Source organism: Pan paniscus, chromosome 12 (assembly GCF_029289425.2).
Source record: "Pan paniscus chromosome 12, NHGRI_mPanPan1-v2.0_pri, whole genome shotgun sequence".
NCBI lineage: Eukaryota > Metazoa > Chordata > Mammalia > Primates > Hominidae > Pan > Pan paniscus.
In genome coordinates, this window is record NC_073261.2 from 111,620,924 (window position 1) to 111,642,535 (window position 21,612).

Sequence of the window (21,612 nt, forward strand, 5' to 3'; positions counted from 1 at the left end):
TCCTTTTTTTTTTCTTCTTGGAACAGAGTAAGCCTTTTAATACAGCTGAAACAGGCACATTTAGTGGGAAAATGGATATGTCATTCATGCCTTTTTTCTGTCTTCAAATATTTGTTGAGCATGCTTATGCATCTTGCACTGAATACTTAGAAAGGTGGAATGGATCATGGAAGGCGTGTTTAATATTAGGCCAGGGAGTCTCATGGTGAGAGAGAAAAGCAGCTGAGCAAATGGGTAGGTCTTTTTCTTTCCGGAAGAATTGGCTAGAACCAGTCAAAAAAAAAAAAAAAGCATGTGACTTAAAATCGAGTTCGGAACTCTCATTTCCATTCTTTCTACCCACTTTTTGGATGTCCTTTTGTTCTAATGTTATCTCCCGCTCCCCTTTTATAACTGCTCTCCTGGAGCATCTAGCAATAGTCACTGATCACTGATGTCTTAGTAAAGATTCTATGAACCCTGTCTTTCTTGTAAGCCAACTTTTACTTTGTGGAATGAATTACTTTGCTCCCTGAAAGCAGTCAGCAGGTGAGAGAGCCACAAACTTGTAGATGTGTTTCCTTTCTTAGGCTCCTGAAATCATGGGCTCCAGGTGGCCCCTTTCCCAGGGTAAAAAATAATTTCAGGAGCCTGATACCTGAGGCTGGAAAAAAAAAAAAAAAGTTGTGATCTTGTTTTTTTAAAGGACCCTGAAAGAATGGGCAGAAGTGTTTTGAAAACAACAACCACACAACCAGTTCCAAGTTAAATTGGTTATGATCACATCAAGTCATATGGTCTTTTAAAATATTAGACTGTAAAATCAGCAATGTTTTTAAGGCAAGCTCATGAATGGCCTATCAACACAGTTGCTAGTTAAATGGGTATGGAAAATAATCTATCTGAAGAGCCTGTGCTGAGCTTAACAACATTCTAAATGGCAGCTGCTGCAGATGAGCCAGCCACAAATTTAACCCTTCTTCATTTTATTTAACCAGAAACTAAAAAATGATCTGGACTAAGGAAAATTATTTATGTGTTCATTTAGTCATTTGACATTTATTTAGTGAAAAGGTTCTGTGTGCAAAACACAGGCTAGTATTACTCATGGACTTCAGCCATCTGGACTGCTGTGGGCACAGGTCTCTGAGGCCTCTCTGGGCAGCTTTTCTGTCCCCACCCCTTCTGTCTGGGCTGGGCCTGGGACTGCTTTACTGCTGAATGTGGAGGTAGTAATGTTCTTGGGCTTTGAGTCCAGGCATTAAGAAAACCTGGAAGCTTCTGCTTCCTTCCTCTTGGATCTCCTGCTTTTTGGGAGCACAGAGCCGCCACCTAAGAAGTCCAGCCACCCTGCTGGAGAGACCACTGGGGGAGGAAATGCCTGGCCACCCTAGTTTCCAGGTGGAGCTTCCAGATGAGACCCATTTAGCCACCATATGACTGAAACCACATGAGAGACCCCAAGTGAGGCCCATAAAAGTTCCCAAACTACAGAAACGTAGACACAATAGTTCCAACTAGAACTCAAGCTACAGAACCATAGAGACAATAGTAAGGTCCAGGTTCATTTTTACACTGCTGATAAAGACATACCTGAGACTGGACAGTTTAGAAAGGAAAGAGATTTAATTGAACTTACAGTTCCACGTGGCTGGGGAAGCCTCGCAATCATGGTGGAAGGCAAGGAGGAACAAGTTCGGTCTTATATGGATGGCAGCAGGCAAAGAGAGAATGAGGAAGACATAAAAGCAGAAACCCCTGATAAAACCATCAGATCTCGTGAGACTTATTCACTACCAAGAAAACAGTCACTCCCAGGATTCAATTGTCTCCCACTGGGTCCCTCCCGCAACATGTGGGAATTATGAGAGTATAATTCGAAATGAGATTTGGGTGGGGACAGAGAGCCAAACCATATCAAGTGACTTACTATGCAGCTTAGAAACACAGAATAGCTCTTCTAGTCTGAAACCCTCTCTTTCTCTCTCCTTTCTGCCATTTGTTGTTTTTAATGGGTATAACTTCACATATGGGTCCATTTCATAATGACTAGCCATGGGAAATTGATTTCCCTAGCACCTCTCGAGTCTTACTAGGAAAAGCTACCCTGTGTCTCCTTAGAAACACCAACATTATTTTTCACCTTTTCAAGGAAGAGAGAGGCTTTACATTTCCTAAGGATCTGCAAGCACATGTTAGCATTTAATGTGAATTAGCTGATTAAATCCTCACAAAATCAATAAAAAGGCAGTCCTTATTTATCTCTAGTTTATAAGAAATATAAGCAAAGGCAAATTAAATTGTCCAAGTTAGCGGAGTCTGTAGGCCATGGAAAGGCCTTTAAGCCTAGGTTCTTCTGATTCTAAACCTGGAACAAATTTCAGCAGACCAAAACTCCTACTATTTTGAACAAACACTGGGACCCTCCTCAGCATTGCTCCCTACCTCACTCTGGCCCAGCCAGGAAAGTGTCCAACATCAAGCCTTAGGATGTGCTATGAGGGCAAATAACCCCCAGTCTTCCCAGGAGCCAAACGTGTCCCTCTTATAATGGAGGCCCAGACAGTTCCTCCTCACTTCCAAAGACCACGGTCTCATTCTTAACCACTGCCTTCTTAATAAACTTGTCATCTCTTGAGAATGGAAAGATCCCTTCTGAGGCCAGAAATTCGACATCCTTGCTGCTGATGAGATGTGATGTCTCAACAGGAGATGCTGCAAAGAGGAGCTGATGTGCTGAGATGCTGGTGCACACTCCCTGGCCAATGTTGTGTGCTGTCTTTGGAAAAAAAAAAAGCCAAATGTAGAAACACATTTCTGAATTAGTACTTCCTCAACCAAAATTATTCTGAAGCTATAGGGGCATTAGACTAGGGTGGAGACAAGAGAGAGGACAATCAATATTTCATTATAACGTCCTTGGGGTTTACAAAGCAATGGATATGGGAGAGGGGAAGCTTTTAAGAAGAAAAGTGGTGCATATAAATGGCTTGGTAAAATAAGCGTTTTCACATTTTACCTGGAGAAAAACATAGTATACATTTTAGCAGAGAAAAGTGGATATTTAAATAATTTATCAAACTTCTCTCCTTAGGGGAAATGCATAGAAGTAACATCTCCATAGCGCTCTAAAAAGGAATACATTTTTAGTTTTGATAAGGAGAAAAACACCAAAAATAAGAAAGGCAGGAAAAGACAGCTGTGAAAATACTGAAGCAGGAATCAGGAGACCTGTGTTTGGTTCCAGCTTTGCCACCTGCTCGCTGTGTGATACTGGGCAAATTTCTTCCTTCTTCGTGGAGGCCTTCGTTTTTCCCATGTGTAAAATGATGAAAAAAAAAGAGGAACGGCTCAGGCTTTTAGGGGCTCACGAATTACTGCTCCCCTCCCCTGACAGCCACAGAAGCTCCTGAGATATTTCCATGCAGCTCTAGTAGGGGCCTCCAACTAGGACTTGGGAATCTCTGAACTAGAGGCTCTTCTTTTGCATTCAGGTTATGTGATCAAATGTTATGCAAATTTTTAACAAAAAGTAGAATATTTACATTAAAATGCTCATACATTATCAACAGAGACATTATGGTAAATGAACAATAGTTGTTCACGGTGATTTGTTCCCCAGCTGTTAAATACCAGCTTCTTCTTTGCAATGGCCTGCAGACTTCTTCACTCACCGGCCTGGGCTCCCTGTCTTCTGTACCCTTAATGAGGCCCTCAAAGTCCAGAAAGAAGGCGGTAGCAGCTGCAGTACTGATGTACAGTCAGTGCTCCTGGTTTTGCAGGGCTATGATTACAACACAAAATCTCAGGGAAAAAAAACATGGCAAGAGAACTCTGCAGTGTGTTTCTTAGCAGCTAATTGGTTCGTTGCGCTTAGGATCGGCTTCCAGATTTATGCTATGGAGCCATTCCCCCCATAACACGGAGGAAGGAAGATTTGTTCAGTGTGGGGGCGTAGGAGGGAGAATGACTAAGGGAAAAATTAAATTGCTGTGAGAAACAGAATAAAACCGCTCTTAAATTTCAAGCAGTCAATTATCAAATTTGCAAAAGGCTTAATACACATACTAGTTTGGCATTTGGAATAAAATGAACATTGATATTATTAATACATTACATAGTGTATTGGCTGAGCTGAAGCAAGGCCTCTAATATTTTGAGGGCAAAGTGAGGCTCTACTGCCTTTCCTGCTTGTGTTAAAGAGCCTCCCTGGAAACTGGGCCAGTGGACTACTGAGATTGAGAAATAGGGGCCGATTCAGGTAATTTGTACTACGTGGTTATGGGCTCTCTTCTCCCGGATTAATTTTGTTGTTTTGTTCATGGTTGCCTGACAAAGGAAAGCAGAGATTCTTAGTTTTCTTATTCTGTATTTTAAGCATTTATCTTCGTTTTTTTTTTCCCCTTTATAGTCTCAGGAGGTAACACGTGCAGGTTTCTTTCATAGATACATTGTGTCATGGTGAGGTTTGGGCTTCTAGTGTGCCCATCACCTGAATAGTTAATATTGTACCAAGTAGGTAATTCTTCAGTCCTTACCCGTCATCTTCCCTCTCCCCTTTTGATGTCCTCAGTGTCTATTATTACCCTCGTGTATCCAAGCGTACCCATTCTGTAGGTTGTCTGTTGATTATTTCTTTTTCTTTGCAGAAGCTTTTTTTTTTTTTTTTTTTTTTTTTTTGAGACGGAGTCTCACTCTGTCACCCAGGCTGGAGTGCAGTGGCACGATCTCTGCTCACTGCAAGCTCCGCCTCCCAGGTTCACGCCATTCTCCTGCCTCAGCCTCCCCAAGTAGCTGGGACTACAGGCGCCCGCCACCACACCCGGCTAATTTTTTGTATTTTTAGTGGAGATGGGGTTTCACCGTGTTAGCCAGGATGGTCTCCATCTCCTGACCTTGTGATCCACCCGCCTTGGCCTCCCAAAGTGCTGGGATTACAGGCGTGAGCCACAGTGCCCTGCCAGTGCAGAAGCTTTTTAGTTTAAGTCTCATTTGTCTATTTTTGTTTTCGTTGCATTTGCTTTTGAGGTCTTAATCATAAATTCTTTGACTCGTCCAATGTCTAGAAGAGTTTTTTTTCTAGGTTTTCTCCTAGGATTTTTATAAGTAAATATTTACCTTCTTGTCAAAGTAATATATTCACATAGTTTAAAAAGTCAAATAGAATAATAAGACTTATTACACAACCACAACAACAACACAACAGTTATCTGTCCCTCTCTTCTACACACCTGGATCCTTCCCTCTCTTCTATACACCTGGATCCTGCTTCCTAGAATAAACTTCTTTCAGTTTTGTGAGCTTCTGGTATTTACCTCCTAATTCCCAAATAATATGGTTATTATGCCTTTTTGTTTTTGTTTTTGAGTTGGAGTCTCGCTCTGTCACCAGGCTGGAGTGCAGTGACGTGATCTCAGCTCACTGCAACCTTTGCCTTCCGGATTCAAGTGATTCTCCTGCCTCAGCCTCCCGAGTACCTGGGACCATAGGCGCTTCACCATGCCCAACTAATTTTTGTATTTTTTGGTAGAGACGGGGTTTCACCATGTTAGCCAGGATGGTCTCGATCTCTTGACCTCGTGATCCGCCCACCTCAGCCTCCCAAAGTGCTGGGATTACAGGCATGAGCCACCGTGCCCGGCCTATTATGCCAGTTTTTGATTTATCAATTTATATTTTGTGCATTGATGCTCTGCTGTGGAATTAAGGACTTAGGAGTCCTTGTGACCCCTCTCAACGCTTATTCATTCTCTCCTCCTTCCCTTCAATATGGCAGTATTCCAGTTTTTGGTTAAATCAATATTCAGTGTTTATATTACTAAGATTATATAAACATTGCTCACAGAGGAGTCATATTATATTTTATATTTATATATATATTTTACATTTCTGTTAGTTAATGATTACTTATTTCTTTCATTTGCATGGCTATCATGGTATCTAGCACTCATATTTTTTCAAACTCTTCAAAATACCCTATAAATCTTCTGTCAATGCAGTCAAACATATCAGATAAGATATCAGTTCCAGGTTTCTATATTTTGTTATTAAAAACATCCTCTTGGTGCCCCCCTGTACTCCTGCTCCATTCTGGATTGCATCACTGGCATCTGAAAACTTCCTTTCCAATCATCGGGAAGCCTCTGCCTCCTGCCTGTTGGATCCCGTTTTCTGGATCTCACATATTCTTTCTTGGTTTACTCTCTCATCTTGATGGAGCACATTCTTTAGTAGCTTTCTGAGAAGGTATGTATGAAAGCTATGTATTTTTGAGTCTCTGTAAGTCTAAAGGTAACAAAACATAACACTGATAGAGTCTTAACTTTTGGTAATTAAGAAATATACTCCTGGCCGGGCGCGGTGGCTCACGCCTGTAATCCCAGCACTTTGGGAGGCCGAGGTGGGCGGATCACGAGGTCAGGAGATCCAGACCATCCTGGCTAACACGGTGAAACCCCGTCTCTACTAAAAATACAAAAAATTAGCCGGGCGTGGTAGCGGGCGCCTGTAGTCCCAGCTACTCAGGAGGCTGAGGCAGGAGAATGGCGTGAACCCGGGAGGCGGAGCTTGCAGTGAGCCGAGATCGCGCCACTGCACTCCAGCCTGGGTGACAGAGCGAGACTCCGTCTCAAAAAAAAAAAAAAGAAAAAAAAAAAGAAATATACTCCTAAGTAAGACTTGATGCTGGATAAAAGAAGAAATCAATTTTGAAATAATAAGCCATTTACAGACAATAAATATTTTGTATCAATCCCAGCAGGAAGCAGAACTCTATTCAGATGGTTCAACAGAATAGATTTTACTAAAGTGATTATTTTCAAAGGTTTGGGCAGAATTAAGGAACATTGCAAAGACTAGCAACAATGGGAAGCTGTTGTCACCCCTAAGCTTGAAGGGACAAGGTGAGTAAATCATGCTAGAGGAATACAGTGTGCACTGGATGAGATGGTACCTGGAAGAAATGTAGCAATTAACACTGCAAAAACTGCTAGGATGGACTGGGGTGGGGAGTAGGGCAGAACTCTTTTCTCCTGTTCTCCGATTTCCCACGGCTGCCTTCCATTGGCCAAAATCCACTGAAAGTTATTCAGCAAGAGAACCGAGGTGATACAGTCCATGAAGGAAGGGTTCCAGGAGCACAGAGTAGAACAGAAAAAGGTAAGAATGAGTCTAGTGAGTACAGATGGAGAAAAACAGCATGTACTTCCTGCCAAAATTGAGATACAGTTAAGAGTGAATTCAAAGGAAAATTTATAGCTGCAAACATATTTGTTTTATAGAAGAAAGACAAAAAGAAAGAAATCCATCTTAAAAATTAGAAAAAGAATTAGAAAATGTAACAAAAACTAGGAAGAAGAAAATATTAAAGATAGAAGTTGAAACAAATAATATAAAAAGCAAAACAATAAGCAGAAAGGACAAATAAATCCAAAAGCAGTTTTCTTAAAAAGACAAAAAAATTAGATAATGGTCTTCAAAAATCTGATGAAGGAAAAGAGGGAATAAAAATGTTTGTAATTAGAAATGAAAAGGTGACAGTCACATGTACATGCAACTTCATTGCCTGAAAACATGCAACTTTATTTTCTTACAAAATGTAAATGACCAAAACTGACTCAAGAACAAGTAGAAAAGCTGAAGAATCCAACTACTGTAAAAAACAGAAGATTAATAACAATAAATATTTAAAAACATTATGAAGCAATGGTTTCACAGCTGAGTTTTAGCTAACCATTAGAGAACAGGTGAGTCTAATATTAAGTAAATTATTCTAGGCTTTAGAGAAAGATTTCTTCGATTCACTTAAGCAAATGTGGTCTAATCCTGTAAGGAAGGACAAAGAATAAAATAAAATAAAAGGAAACAGGAGATTAATGTTAGGAATAAACTTGCTACAAGTCTAAATAAGATGATAAAAATCGAATCCAAACAGAGTATTCAAAAAGTAATACACTATGACAAACAGGTTTATCCCAGAAATACAAAGACGATTTGATACCAGAAAAATCCATAAACATAATACGTTAGTTATTATGTCTACAAAATGAAAGAGAAGAAAAAAGAAAGAGCATATTGATTTAATCAATCGATGCTGAAAAGACCTTTGTTAAAGCTAGGCAGAAATTCCTAAATACGACTAAGTTAACTAGGACTAGAAGAATAGTTAAATTAAATAGCAGCCATAGAGTCGGTATAGTATAAACACATCATTGCATAGAAGAGGAAATGGATTTCCTTGGAAGAGAAGGGATTTAAAAAGTATGCAGAAAATTAGTTGTGGGACAGGGAAGAGAACTCAGGTATTCTACGTGGTCTTGATCTATGTCGCCCTGTGAGCCCATTGTGCCACAGGTGTGGGGACCCAATTTGGTTTATGCTTTGGTCTCAAGTTGCAACTTTTTCTTGATGTGACCTTGAGGTTTGCTTGCTTGTTTATTGATCATTGCTGCCTCCTGTCTGCCTTTCTCTTTTTCCTATTTATTCTATATCTCTCTATGGCCATTGTGTTTGCTGAAGGCTTTACTGTGGGAAAGGAGGACTACTTACAACAGAGCATTGACTTATGCCTGAGGAATGACTACCAATTCTGCATTCATTTTCTTTAAAAATATTTAGATTGGGTGTCTCCAGGGTTCTGTGTGCCATGCCAGGGAATTAGAGCACATACTGACTGATTAGCTTGCCTCATAATAACAGTGGAAGGAAAAGTCAGTCGCATGTTATAAAAGAGGAAACTGAGGTTTAATGAGATGATGGGTAAGTGATTTTGGCCAGGAAATAATTGTCAGTGCTGGGATTTGATCTATGTTACTTGAGGACAAGCCCAGTGCTTTTCCTATAACACCACAGCTACCTCTTGTCACCCTGAGAATTTTAGAAAATTGTAGAATGTGGTGAAGGTAAAGTAAGTAAAGCTCCAGATTCTCTTGGTTGAAGGCATGTGCTGTAGTGTCCCAGGCCTTCCATGAGAACTGGATTCTGGACAAGAATCACAGCTGCTCACTGATAGAGGGGAAACGCATGGGCCTGGGAATTCCTTGTTTACATTAATAGTTTTGCTATTTACCAGGTGTGAATGTTTGGACTACTCCATTTGCTCTCTGTCATGCTCAATTTCCTTATTTTTTAAATGGGAATGACAGTATAGATTTCCCAGGTAGTTCTGAGGATTGAGTAAAATTATGTAGGTAAGGTGTCTGGCAAAATGGATGCACTCAGTGATTATAATAAATAAGTAAGTGATCCCTTCTTATGAACTGACGTGATCCATTTGCCTCACACACACTTATTGACAAGCTTCTCTGTGTCAGAATGAGGTACCTATATGTGGAGGGAAATATTATAAATTAAAATCTGCTTCATGTTAATTTAATTCCTTTTAATTTTAGCAAAAAAAAAAATCAAACATTTTAAAGCACTTTAATCTCAACAGTCTAATTTTTATCTCTACATTTTATTTGTGTCATATCAACTTAGTGGGAAATATTTTCCTAATTGAGTTTGTCTGTGTTGAGAACAGGGACTCCTGTCCCGTAGCCCAGCCCTGTGGTCTGCCCACCGGCTGGTACTGTTTTTTCTGCTTTTTCTTCCGGTGACCATGAAAAATTGACAAAACATTTAGATGTGGCATAACATATTTACGCTAATATAGCTATTTCAGAATCATTTTTTCTCTTTAGCTTCAAATCTCTCTGGGACTAACTTGGCAAGAAAGAAGGTGGTAATTTTTATAGAAATTAGTAACTCTAATCCTTTTATTCTAAAAAAGATTTGCTACTAAATAATCTTTTTATTTACCAATGGGTATTTTTGAAGCTGAATTCTAAGGCAATTTACACTTTGATTTTAGTGCCTGCTATTCTAAGAGAACATGGTTTTTTTTGTTGTTGTTTGTTTGTTTGTTTGTTTGTTTTGAGACAGAGTTTTGCTCTTGTTCCCCAGGCTGCAGTACAATGGTGCGATCCGATCTCAGCTCACTGCAACCTCAGCCTCCTGGGTTCAAGTGATTCTCTTGCCTCAGTCTCCTGAGTAGCTGAGATTACAGGCACTCGCCACCATGCCCGGCTAATTTTTGTATTTTTAGTAGATACAGGGTTTCGCGATGTTGGCCAGGCTGGTCTCAAACTCCTGACTTCAAGTGACCCCCGCACCTCGGCCTCTCAAAATGCTGGGATTACAGGCATGAGCCACTGTGCCTGGCCTCCATTAGTAAGTTTTAACTTAACAACTTTCTGCAAAATAATTTTCAAATTCTTATAGATAATACATAGACAATACCCTTATCAGTAAAAAGTGCTTAGTATTGCTAAATAAAGTTAAAAATTGTGAAATATGCCATATGCTAGCATTATATTTTTTTGTAAGGCCATTTACTGGGATTGAGATAGAGTTTTTTGCTGTGTAGAAGATATGGAAATTTCTATCTTACATCATAATACATTCCACTTCCTTAGCTAAAACTCTTTCATTATCTCTTTTGTAAAATGAATCTTTGAGCTGCAGAGAACAAAATTCTTAGGAACTACGAATAAAGGATAAATTTTTCTTTTCATAGTCCCCCCAATGGAAGGGAAATGATTCAGGAAAGATAGGTATTAGCATTTACAAACAGTAGGTCTTCTAAGGGAAAAAAGTCTGTAATTTTTTAGAATAATATATTAGGAATTTGCACACTAGTATGTTTCAAACAAATTGCTAAAGTAGTTAATTACTTCAAAGCACATATTTTACAATGATTTTAATGTATTTTGAATATAAAATCCCACACATACATCCACATGCACATATTAGGTTGCCATTTTACAGTTTAAAAATATTAGTCCAATGAATATGTGTATGTGATTATATGTGTTTCCCAGTGAAATGACTTGTAAATTCATTGATCATCTACTTTGTCCAGGTGACTCCAGGCCTGTGTTTTCCTTAAAGCCTGTCCCGTTGGTTAATTTTCATCCTCTCCATTTTATAGAGTAGGAACCTCAGAAGGGCAATATACCATAGTCAAATTCCTACATCTAGCCATTGGAAGACCTGCACTTCTAATCTCATGTGTATTTCCCTATCCCTGTTCTAACAAGCTTGGAAATAGAATCTTGGAAGGCTTTTTATGCCAGGCCAATGCATCTGTTCCTCAAAACTCCCTGTATGGTAGGAATGTGGAGAGTCGGGATCTCTTTTTTGGATTTTAGAAAATCACAGGAATCTGTTCTGGGGGTCCAGCTATGCGGACTCCTTTTGGTGGCAGGGAAGTCTTTTGATTCTTATACTTCCATATGATATCCACCTTGGATTAGGAGACCTTCAGTTTGAGTTTTTGTGCTCACAGAAGTGTGGAGTCAGTTGGTTTAGAAAAATATTTTCATTTAGAACATTTATGGAAAACATGAGCAAATCCTGTAGTTTTCTTGATGGCATTACGTCAGTCTAAGTGATAAATGAAGCAGACATTTGTTGAGCAGCAACAGTGTGCAAAGCAACAGGCAGAGACTGCACAGATACAAAAGAGGATGCTGCTGTTCTTAACCAGATACTCAAGCTTAAATAAATCACCATCAAAACACATTATCAAGTGGAGCCATGAGAAGGACACACAAATGTCTTAGGGATTGAAAGAGTGGCAAATGTGTCTCTATTTAGAAGGATACGAAAATACCTGCTTTGGTAGAGAGATGTGATGGACCTTAGTGAAGTAGGTGAGATTGGAACAAGTAGTAATAAAGGTCAAAAAGGGAGTTCCGAACAGAGGACACAGCCCAGGCACAGGCCCGTGGGAAGTGAAGTGTGGGAACATTCAGCAAAGTGCAAGGTTCTGCCGGCTCATGTGATTCGTGCTCTACGGAGATACTCAGTTCAACTGACCTCTACTCTGCTTCCAAATCTTTCTCACTTTTTCTGACATCTGACCTTAAAACTGGCTTTCTCACTCACATCTTCATCTTCCTCTTTGGAGCTGACAGCCAGCTGCATCTATCTGACTTAGACCTTAAGAATAAAACATCGTAGTGAATGGAAGCAGGGTTATGTTATGACTTTCATGGGCTCTAGAAGCTTTGAACTTCATGGACCCCTTTCTGCATAAAGAAATATTAAATTATACATTATGAAATTATAATTAATACATTTATGACAGTGTTGATATTAAAAAAATAGTATAATACTTATTTTCTTCAACTTAAACCCAAAAAAGAAGGGGAGAATGGTCAATAGTTTTGATGGATATAGAGAAATCATAGAGAATGAGATTTGATGGGTCTGATTTTCTATGGTCAATAAAAAAAAAACGGGGGCCGGGTGCCGTGGCTCAGGGCCAGGCATGGTGGCTCACGCCTGTAATCCCAGCACTTTGGGAGGCCAAAGCAGGTGGATCACTTGAGGTCTGGAGTTCAAGAGCAGCCTGGCCAACATGATGAAACCTTGTCTCTACTAAAAATACAAAAATTAGCCGGGTGTGGTGGCACACACCTGTAATCCAAGCTACTCAGGAAGCTGAGGCAGGATAACCACTTGAACCCAGGAGGTGGAGGTTGCCGTGAGCTGGGATTGTGCCACTGCACTCCAGCCCGGGCAACAGAGTGAGACTCCGTTTCAAAAAATAAATAAATAAATAAATAAAGGGATAAAACGTTCTTCTCAGTCACTCCTGTTTCAGACTCTTTCTCTACTTATACATTAACCATCCTGAAAAGATCACTTGTCTCGGGGAGCTCAGCCCCACCCCCAGAATCAACCACCTTATGTACAAATCTTCATGATGTTGCTTTCATGGGTTGTTGCTCTCACTTCAGTTCTGCCAGAGAAAACTAGGTGACATGTAAAGAGAGAGTGTTCTGAGATAGAAATGGTTAATTTAATACCTTTCAGTCATACATTATTCAATTAAAAAATAGCCATCAGTAAAGCTGGCCAGACTGTGGGAGGCTTTAATAGCAGATAAGAAGTTTGGTTTTTGATATTTATTGGCAAAGGCAAGCAATGAAGATCTGTGAAGATGGCATGAGGAACCGGGGGCTGTGCAGTAGCCTAGACAGGGACTAGCAGGGGCTTAGACTTGTGGGGAGGGGCGTGGAGAGGAAGTGATATATTCTAGAGATGTGAACCTAAAACAGATGAGACTTAGTGATCAAGTAGGTGTTGGGAATGAGGCAGAGGGAAGACGGCAAGGTCCTCAGTCCCCCAGTGGGTGGATGTTGCAGCTGTGATACGACAAAGGACATGCTACTCCTGGTCCTCTGCATTGGAGCCCTCCCTGCCTCGTATTTCTCATAGGCTTCTCCTCACACACTGTCTTCAGAAGCAAAGGACATTCTACAGCCTCTATCTTTTTTTTTTTTTTTTTTTTTTGAGGAGTCTCACTTTGTCACTCAGGCTGGAGTGCGGTGGCGCGATCTCAGATCACTGCAACCTCCACCTCCTGGTTCAAGCAATTCTGCCTCAGCCTCTCGAGTAGCTGAGATTACAGGCATGTGCCACCATGCCCGAATAATTTTTGTAGTTTTAGTAGAGATGGGATTGCACCATGTTGGCCAGGCTGGTCTCAAACTCCTGACTTCAAGTGATCCATCCGCCTTGGCCTCTCAAAATGCTGGGATTACAGGCGTGAGCCAGCATGCCTGGCCACCTCTATCGTTTAAAAAACCATGTCAGTTCAATATGAATTATGCAAGTTTATGGGGTTTCTAAGTAAGCCTGCTATGACAAATTCTTTTTTCTGTCAATCAATTTAAGAAGGTTGAATTTCCAGTGGGGTCATGTTTATCGGCCTGGATTTTACTTCACATAAAACAAAGGTCCTATCCTCAACTCTTTTACATTTTATAGAACTCTATGCAATTTTGCAGGAAATATTGATCTGATGATGATCCTAGCTTGTGTGAAACAGGAGAATGGCCCTCAGGCTTGAGAAATTAAAAATTGTTGATATGCATTTACCCAATACTGGGATTCTACTGAGCGCTCATCACCACTTCATTGTTTGTTTAACAGACCTATTCACCTTGGGCATTTCCCTCGGAGGAAGATGGGAAGGAAAAAGAATGGTAATAGAGTTTGGATACATCAGTGTAGACACTGGCTCAAGGTATGATAGAGGTGACCTGAAACTATTGCCTCAAGTTGTTTTGATAACATCTGCAGGTGCATTTCTTCATCTCACATATACCTATGGGCTATAAGGCCTATACTAGGTACAATTTATAGAGATGGGGAAATGACCATCCCTGCCTTCAGGAAATGCATAGCCGATGAACAGAAACACCCACAGATCATTATAAAGGCTCTGATAGAGAGATATGCAAGGCAGATTAGGGAAGGAACTGCAGGTTTGTTGGAAGGCTTCACGCAGGAGATGATTTGAACTGAACCTCAATTACTGAAGAATTAGGAAGGGAAACACATTTCTGGGAAAAAGAAAAGCACGTAGGACAGCATAGAGATTTGAAAGAAAATGAAAGGATGGGAGAATGAGGACTATTATGGTATGGGTATGGAGTAAATGGTGGGCTTGGGGATGGCAAGGACAGAAAGAGAGGCAGGAATTAGGTGGAATTATGGAGGTCAGGGCTGTGCGGTCCTTACCTGCCTGCCTATGGAGACTGAGCTTATCTTGAGGGCAATGAGAGCCAAGCGTGTGATATTAGCAAAACTGGGAGGACTTGCTTTGTATTGTAGGAATCTGATCTGGGCTGGGTTACTTGATCTGCCACCCTCTCCAGCTATGGCCCCATTTCTTGCTTTTCTACATAGCAAACTTCTCAAAGGAAGTTGCTCGTTCTCTTTATTTCTTTGCCTCCCATTTACCCTTTATTCTGTGCCAATCTGGCTTTTGTTCCCACCACTTCGGTAAAACTGTTTTTTTAGGATTACCACATGTCAAATCTAACAGGCACACCTTTGTTCTCATTCTCTTTAACTTTGTAGTGATATTCCAAAACATTGTCATCTCCTTACCTGATATACGTTCTTGCTGGCTCCTCTATGAATCCTTGCCCTACTACCTCGTAGGCCTCTGCTTCTCTGATTCTTTGCACGCTTCTCTTCTCCCTGGCTTCAAATGGAAGAACACTCGAGGACTGAGTCTTAGGCATTGTTTCTTCCCTATTGAAAATCTCTCTCTAGGGGACTTTGTCACTCCGTGGACTTTAAATTCCATCCGCATGTGGATCAATCTCAAATGTGTATCTCTACTCCTCACATATATACTCAACTCCGGACTCGTCAATCCTATTGCTGTTTAGACATCTGTAGACATACTGCTGTGGACATCAGTGGGCATCAAAATGGAGTTGTTGATGCTGCCTCCCCCTCATTCATACTTCCACCTCTTCTAATATTCTGTATCTCAGGAAAAGATAATATTATCCACCTTATTACTCAATCCAAAAACACAGGTGTTGGTGTAATCCTTGATTCGCTCCCTTCTCTCATTCTGCATTTGCTATCAGCCTTTTAAAATATGTATCTCAAACTCACCCATTTCTCTCCATCTCTACTCTCAATACTCTAGTCCGAGCTACCATTATCTCTTCCCTAAACAACTAATTTTCTGGAGCTTCCATGCTTGTCATCACCCCAAATCCATTCTCTACATAGTAGTAAGAGTGACATCTGCCTACATAAATCAGAATGTGTTATTTCCATCTTTAAGAGTCTTTCATGACTGCTCATTGAACTTGGAATAAAAATCTCAAATCCTGGGCCTGGTCTTCAAGGCCCTATACAGTGTGGACTCTGCCTCTTCTCTGGCCTTGTGTGTTCTCTCTCCCTTTGTCTCACATTGTCTGTCTACGAAGGGCTTCTTTCCTCCTCTTACCTCAGTGCCTTTGTACTTACTGATTCATCTGTCTGAACTCTCTTTACCTTGGTTTTCATATCACTGGATTCTGTCACCATTCAGCTCAAAGGCATCTCTTCTGAGAGAGCTTCCTCGATTACATTCCTGAAAATGATCTTCCAGTCACCTTCCATTATGTCACCTGTTTATTTCCTCCACAGCACTTGTTAGTATTTGAGTTTATTTGTTTTCGTACTGTATGCCTCCTCTCATTGGAATGTCAGCTCCCTGATGGAGAGCACTGGGCTGTGTTGCTTACCACAGTATTCTCAGTGCTAGATTAGGGCATGCACATAGTAGGTAGCGAATACAATTTTTGTTGCATAACTAAATACAAAATCATGCCAGGTCTCTCATTTCTGTGTGCACGTCTTTAGGATGCACAGTGACACAGAACAGTGTTTGCAACCTTTTCCCAATCCCTCAGCCTACCCTCTTCTTCATTGTTTTTGAGGTGGGTGAGCAATTTTGATTTGGCCGGGTTCCAGGAAGTGTTTTCTCATGAGTGTGCTGTGAAAAGTCATGCACATGAATTAGCTCCTCTCTCTACTGCAGACTGAGACTCTCCAACTCCCTTCCCAACTGAAATGTTGGTCCAACCTCAGTAGTCAGATGCTGGTGCCGGTTTCTGGAGTCCTTGAGGGTCCTTTGCATTCTGGCTTCATGTTGCTACATAGTTTCGAGATGCTTACAAGCCCAACTCTTTGTAAAAATCAGCACATTACACTCAAAATGAAGCTTGCCATCATGAGAAGGATCCTGGTTGGACCATGGTGGTTGTGGGCATGCATCCTAAGGGAATCTCTGTTCTCTTTGCTGCCAAGAGTCCCCCCAGTAACTACTGGGTAGTTATCAATGCTCTGCTCTTTCCATGTTGTATTTAAGTTCCTTACCTTTCTTTCTTTTCTTTTTCTTTCTTTCTTTTTTTTTTTTTTTTTTGAGAGAAGGTCTTACTATGTCACTGAGGCTGGAGTACAGTGGGGCAATCATGGTTCACTGATGGTTCACTGCAGTCTCGACCTCCTAGGCTCAGGTGATCCTCCTACATCAGCCTCCCAAGTAGCTAGGACTATAGGAGTGTGCCACCACGCCCAGGTATTTTTTGTAGAGATGGGGTTTTGCCATGTTGCCCAGGCTGGTCTTGAATTCCTAGGCTCAAAAGATCCCCTGCCTTGGTCTCCCAAAGTGCTAGGATTACAGGTGTATTCATTACCTTTTTAGCAGTCATTTCTGGGGGAGGAGGGTAGACACCTCTAGAGAGGTTGATCAATTCAGCATGGATGTGCTACCTGTAGTGATGGAGCTGGTGTTAGAATTCTTATTTCTTGACTCCAAATCATAGTGATTTTGGCCACAATTTTCTGCCTGTGGACGTTGTCCATACCTCAGGAGTCACTTCCCTTTTCTAAATTTTTTTAGGGATTTTCAAGTTCAGAGCTCCTTCGACCTAAGTATCTATCTTGAGAAATTTTCTTGTATATTGTCCAGGTTAATAGGATGCAAGAGAGATTGCAAGCATAAAGCATTTAAAAATTTGAGATATATTATTCAGGTTAAGTAAATAAAATGTAAACTACAACATTAGTACTAAAGGGCATACACTTACTATCATCCTATCTTGCAGTGTGAGTTAGAAATATATGAAGATGCTTTTCGGAGAAAATACGAACAAATTTTCAAAGGATGAAGAAAATGCTTTCAAGAAGACACATATGCACACCTTGAAGCTTCTTTTCATTTTCTTTATCCCAACTAAGCACAAAATTACCATGTCTTTCAATAGAATCTTTAATATGTAAATGTGAAATTAAGCAAATGCTTAAGTTGACGTATTTCACGCACATTTTAGCAGTTATAAACTTTGTCACTGCTGTGCTTATGTCTTCAATCACCCCTTAAGAAATCTAATTTTAGGTTTTATGTGGGCAAATATCACCAGGGGATGCAGAGTGGTTCATGTAAATAATAACAGAACAGAACTGTGGATAGGCAGCTGAAGAGAAACAGACAACACTGATATGAGTCTCTATGGACAGAGTGCCAGAGGATGTTGTTGCATTTTTGACACGATCATTAACAAAAACCTATCAGGCTCCTACTATAAACATGACATTTGATAATGGCTTTATTATTTCTCTGGTAGAGGCACAACTCTTTCCCATCAACTTCTGGGAAGAGTTAAAGACAAAATGTAGTCCTCAGAAATATGTATTTAGGCCATGATGCTCGATGAGAAATCATTTGGTGGGAAGAGAGATTAAAACTCTCTCTTACGCAGAACCCATGTGGATTATTTTGTTTTCTTGATAATTTCTCTTTGAGGATCACCTCACTTTCTCTTCCCTTCTAGGTAGCTGGCAGTGTGAAAATGCATTGCCTGAGAGAACCTTTCCAATGAGCTCATTTTGGAATGTCAAGGGTGGAACCCTAGAAAAGGAGGCATGCATGGCTTAGGCAAGTTTCTTTGTGTCTTGGGGAAGAATCCTATCTTTTCCAGGGTTCATCTTTCTATTTCATAATGATTTTCATCCCCTCTTATAATTATGAAGTTAAAACTTGGAAGGTGAAGATCTGGGTGTGGATCTGGGGAAGTGGTTTCAGGAGGTTGCTCATTCCTCATTTTAGTCTAGAAGGACAAAATGAATCCTGTAACTCAAGTGTGGATCAGTTCTTCTAGCAGATAGGATTAATTAGTGGGATTGGAATCAAACTTTGGATTTAAAATCAGAGCTATTATTTTCTTTAATCATGACTAATACACTGTGTTGAGCATTGTAGCCAGCTGAGTGTACGGATGGGGAGAATCGAGTCTGGGGGCAGTGCTAGGGTAATGGAGAGAGTAATAATCCATGAAATTATTCTTTCTCTTTTCTTTCTTCTCCTCTCATCTTACTTTGGATGTTACATGGAACATTTACACATTATTCTTCCATTTTTGTCCCCATCTTTATTCTTCTCTCAGATTTACTATTATATTTACTCTGTATTTGCCACAAGACATTTTGGCAGGTTCCCCAGTAATTCTCTTATTTGGTTATAGCCCATTCTCTGATATAAGAGTTGGCAAACTTTTTCTGTTAAAAGGCCAGCTAGTAAATATTTTAGGAGACCATACAGGCTCTGTTGTAACTACGCAGCTCTGCCATTGCAGTACAAACACACATATAAACAATGCATAAATGAATAGGGTGGCTGTGTTCCATGAAAACAAAAACAGGTGGCAGCTGGATTTAGCCCACAGGCCCTGGCTGGCTAGCCCCAATCTAGTAGATTCCTCAGAAAAGATTCAATAATATAGTATTCTCTGAGTTTTTAAATGTTCTGCTTTAGATGGTTCTTGAAAGATACCTGGGCCGCATGTAGATTCCTGGATTCACAGTTTTTCTTTTTGAAAATTGTTTTTAGATTTGGAGGTACATGTGCAGATTTGTTACATGAGTAATTGCATAGTTGTGGGGTTTAGACTTCTAGTGAACCCATCACCCAAATAATGAACATAGCACCCAACTGATAATTTTTGAACCCTTCCCTTTCTTCCTCTCCCCCTACTTTTGGAGTCCCCAGTGTCTGTTGTTTCCAATTTTATGTCTATGTGTACCCATAGTTAAGTTCCTACTTATGAATTAGAACATGTGGTATTTGATTTTATGTTTCTGCATTAATTCACTTAGGATAATGGCCACCATAGATATGTCACATAGATAATAGCTGTATCTATGTTGCTGCAAAGGATATGATTTCATTATTTTTATGGCTGCATAGCATACCATGGTGTACATATACTACATTTCCTTTATCTAATTCACTGTTGATGGACACTTAGGTGGATTCTGTGACTTTGCTATTGTTGGCTCACACTTTTTCTTTCTTGAGTCTTAAAGAACTTTTTTTCACTCATGCTTTCTGTGCTGTTATTGAGAAGTCTGATGCCAATCTGATTTTTTCTTCTTGTAAAGAAAATTTTTTTTTTTGCTATCCTGGAGGCCCATAAAATTCCTTTTATTGTCTTTTGACTTTAAAGCCTAATAATTTCTGTAGGATACCCTTCAAAGTTGACCATTCAGAGTAAATTTTTCCCAAGGTACATTGTAGTTCTTTTTAATCTGAATATTTAGGTCTTATTTTATTTTGGAATGTTTTCTTGGATTAAATATTGGTTCTGTTACGTTGTTGTAGTTTTCCAGAAAATATATATGTTGAATCCTCTTTTATTGTCTTTCGTATCTCTTATTTTCAGATTTCTTTTGGTCTTTTTCATCTTATTTTTGTTCTCCTGACTGATTCCATTGCTCTTTTCAATGTTTCTTTTTATAGTTTCTGCACAATCTGTCCCCCTCTTTACCTTATAATGTAGCTTTAATTTCTAATATGATTTTTGTCTTTTTCATCAATTTCTTTCTTTAGTTCGTTCATGTTTCATAAATCCATTTTATTCCATTTTGAATTTCTAATTAATGATATTGTTTTCTATTTGCCATTGCTTGTTTAACTTACTTCATGCTGGTATGTTGTGTCATAGTTTTCCTTTATTTTATGTGGAATTGATAGAACATTTAAAGCTGAAAATTTTTAGTGCTCATTTTTAATTTTCTCTTATAGTGATTTCATATGGATTTTGCTTTCTTTTCCTGTTCATACTAAAAGGTCTTAGATTTTCTGAAATAGCAATAATTAATGTATCTATGAAAAGGTATGGGGGATTTGGGTATCCCTACCGGGTTTCTTTGTTCAAGGACTCCTTCATCTGTATATGGTTTTTAAATTAATAAAAAACTTTCTTTTGAGTGGTAGGTGTTGCTCAACAGGGTCTTCTAATTCTTTAATATACTTCTTTCTTTATCCTCACTGCTAAGTCTCCAAGGAATGGCTCTTCTTTCAGGTTGGCTCCTTCTGCTCCAGAACTGGTGTTTTTCCAAGACTGCCTCCTTTATGCCTCTGTATTTTCAAACTCCTTCCTATAGCTTCTCCAATTGCTAGTCTACCCTGTCTTAGACATTTTACTGGCATTTTCCATTTAAAGTGAGGTCTTCTTCTGAGCATGATGTTATCTGTGTTTCTCCACCTCTAGGAGTATGATGCACTCTCTTTTCTACGAAGTCTGTCTCCCCATTCTCTGCTCTGGGATAAGCCCCAAAGTGGTCTTTGTTAGTTGGATCTTTATTTTACTGCTTACATAAATACTAAAGTTTGTAGCATAGTGTTCTAGTCATCCTGTAGGCATGCTATAAGCTGTGTTGTTTATAGTTTTACTTGAGTTTCTCTTTAATCTATGGGTTATGTTATTATCTTGTAAGAACTGAGAAATGAAGTCTTCCCTATAAATCCTTAATCACAAATCTTGGTAAACAGATTTGTAATCTGTTTATATTTGAGTAATGTTTGTATATTGATATATATACACAAAATTATATCAAAATAAAAATATACGGTTAATGTCACCGTTGGTAAAGGTGGGTTAGAGAACATAGCTTTGACCTACAATTTTCTCCTGAATTGAACTTGTTTGTCTACCTTTAAGCAGTGTAGCTAGAAAATTGTTCTGATAAACTTGCCACATGGCAGCAAAAACAGTGAGAAGAATATACTCTAGTTGAGGTCTAGCAGGTCCCCCAAAATGGTGAGTATACAAACAAAAATCTGCACATGGATGCTTATGGCAGCTTTATATGTAATTTTTAAAACTTGGAATCAGCCAAAATGTTTTTCAGTAGGTGAACAGATAAACTATGATATATCCAGCCAATGGAATATTATTCAGTGCTAAGAAGAAATGAACTATAAAGCCATGAAGAGACATGGTAGAA

The 21,612-nt window shown here is 39.6% G+C and overlaps 2 long non-coding RNA genes across 2 annotated transcripts in view; one reads left to right on the top strand and one right to left on the bottom strand.

Annotated features, from left to right (window-relative positions):
* LOC117979080 (uncharacterized) overlaps positions 1 to 21,612 on the top strand; it is a 1,348,572-nt gene that overhangs the window by 162,766 nt on the left and 1,164,194 nt on the right. The window lies entirely within an intron of this gene.
* Positions 1,546 to 3,912, bottom strand: LOC129397195 (uncharacterized). The gene is made up of 3 exons (XR_008624419.1): positions 3,654 to 3,912; positions 2,425 to 2,758; positions 1,546 to 1,680 (listed from the first exon to the last, which is right to left on the bottom strand). It is a non-coding gene; the product is annotated as an uncharacterized LOC129397195 (long non-coding RNA).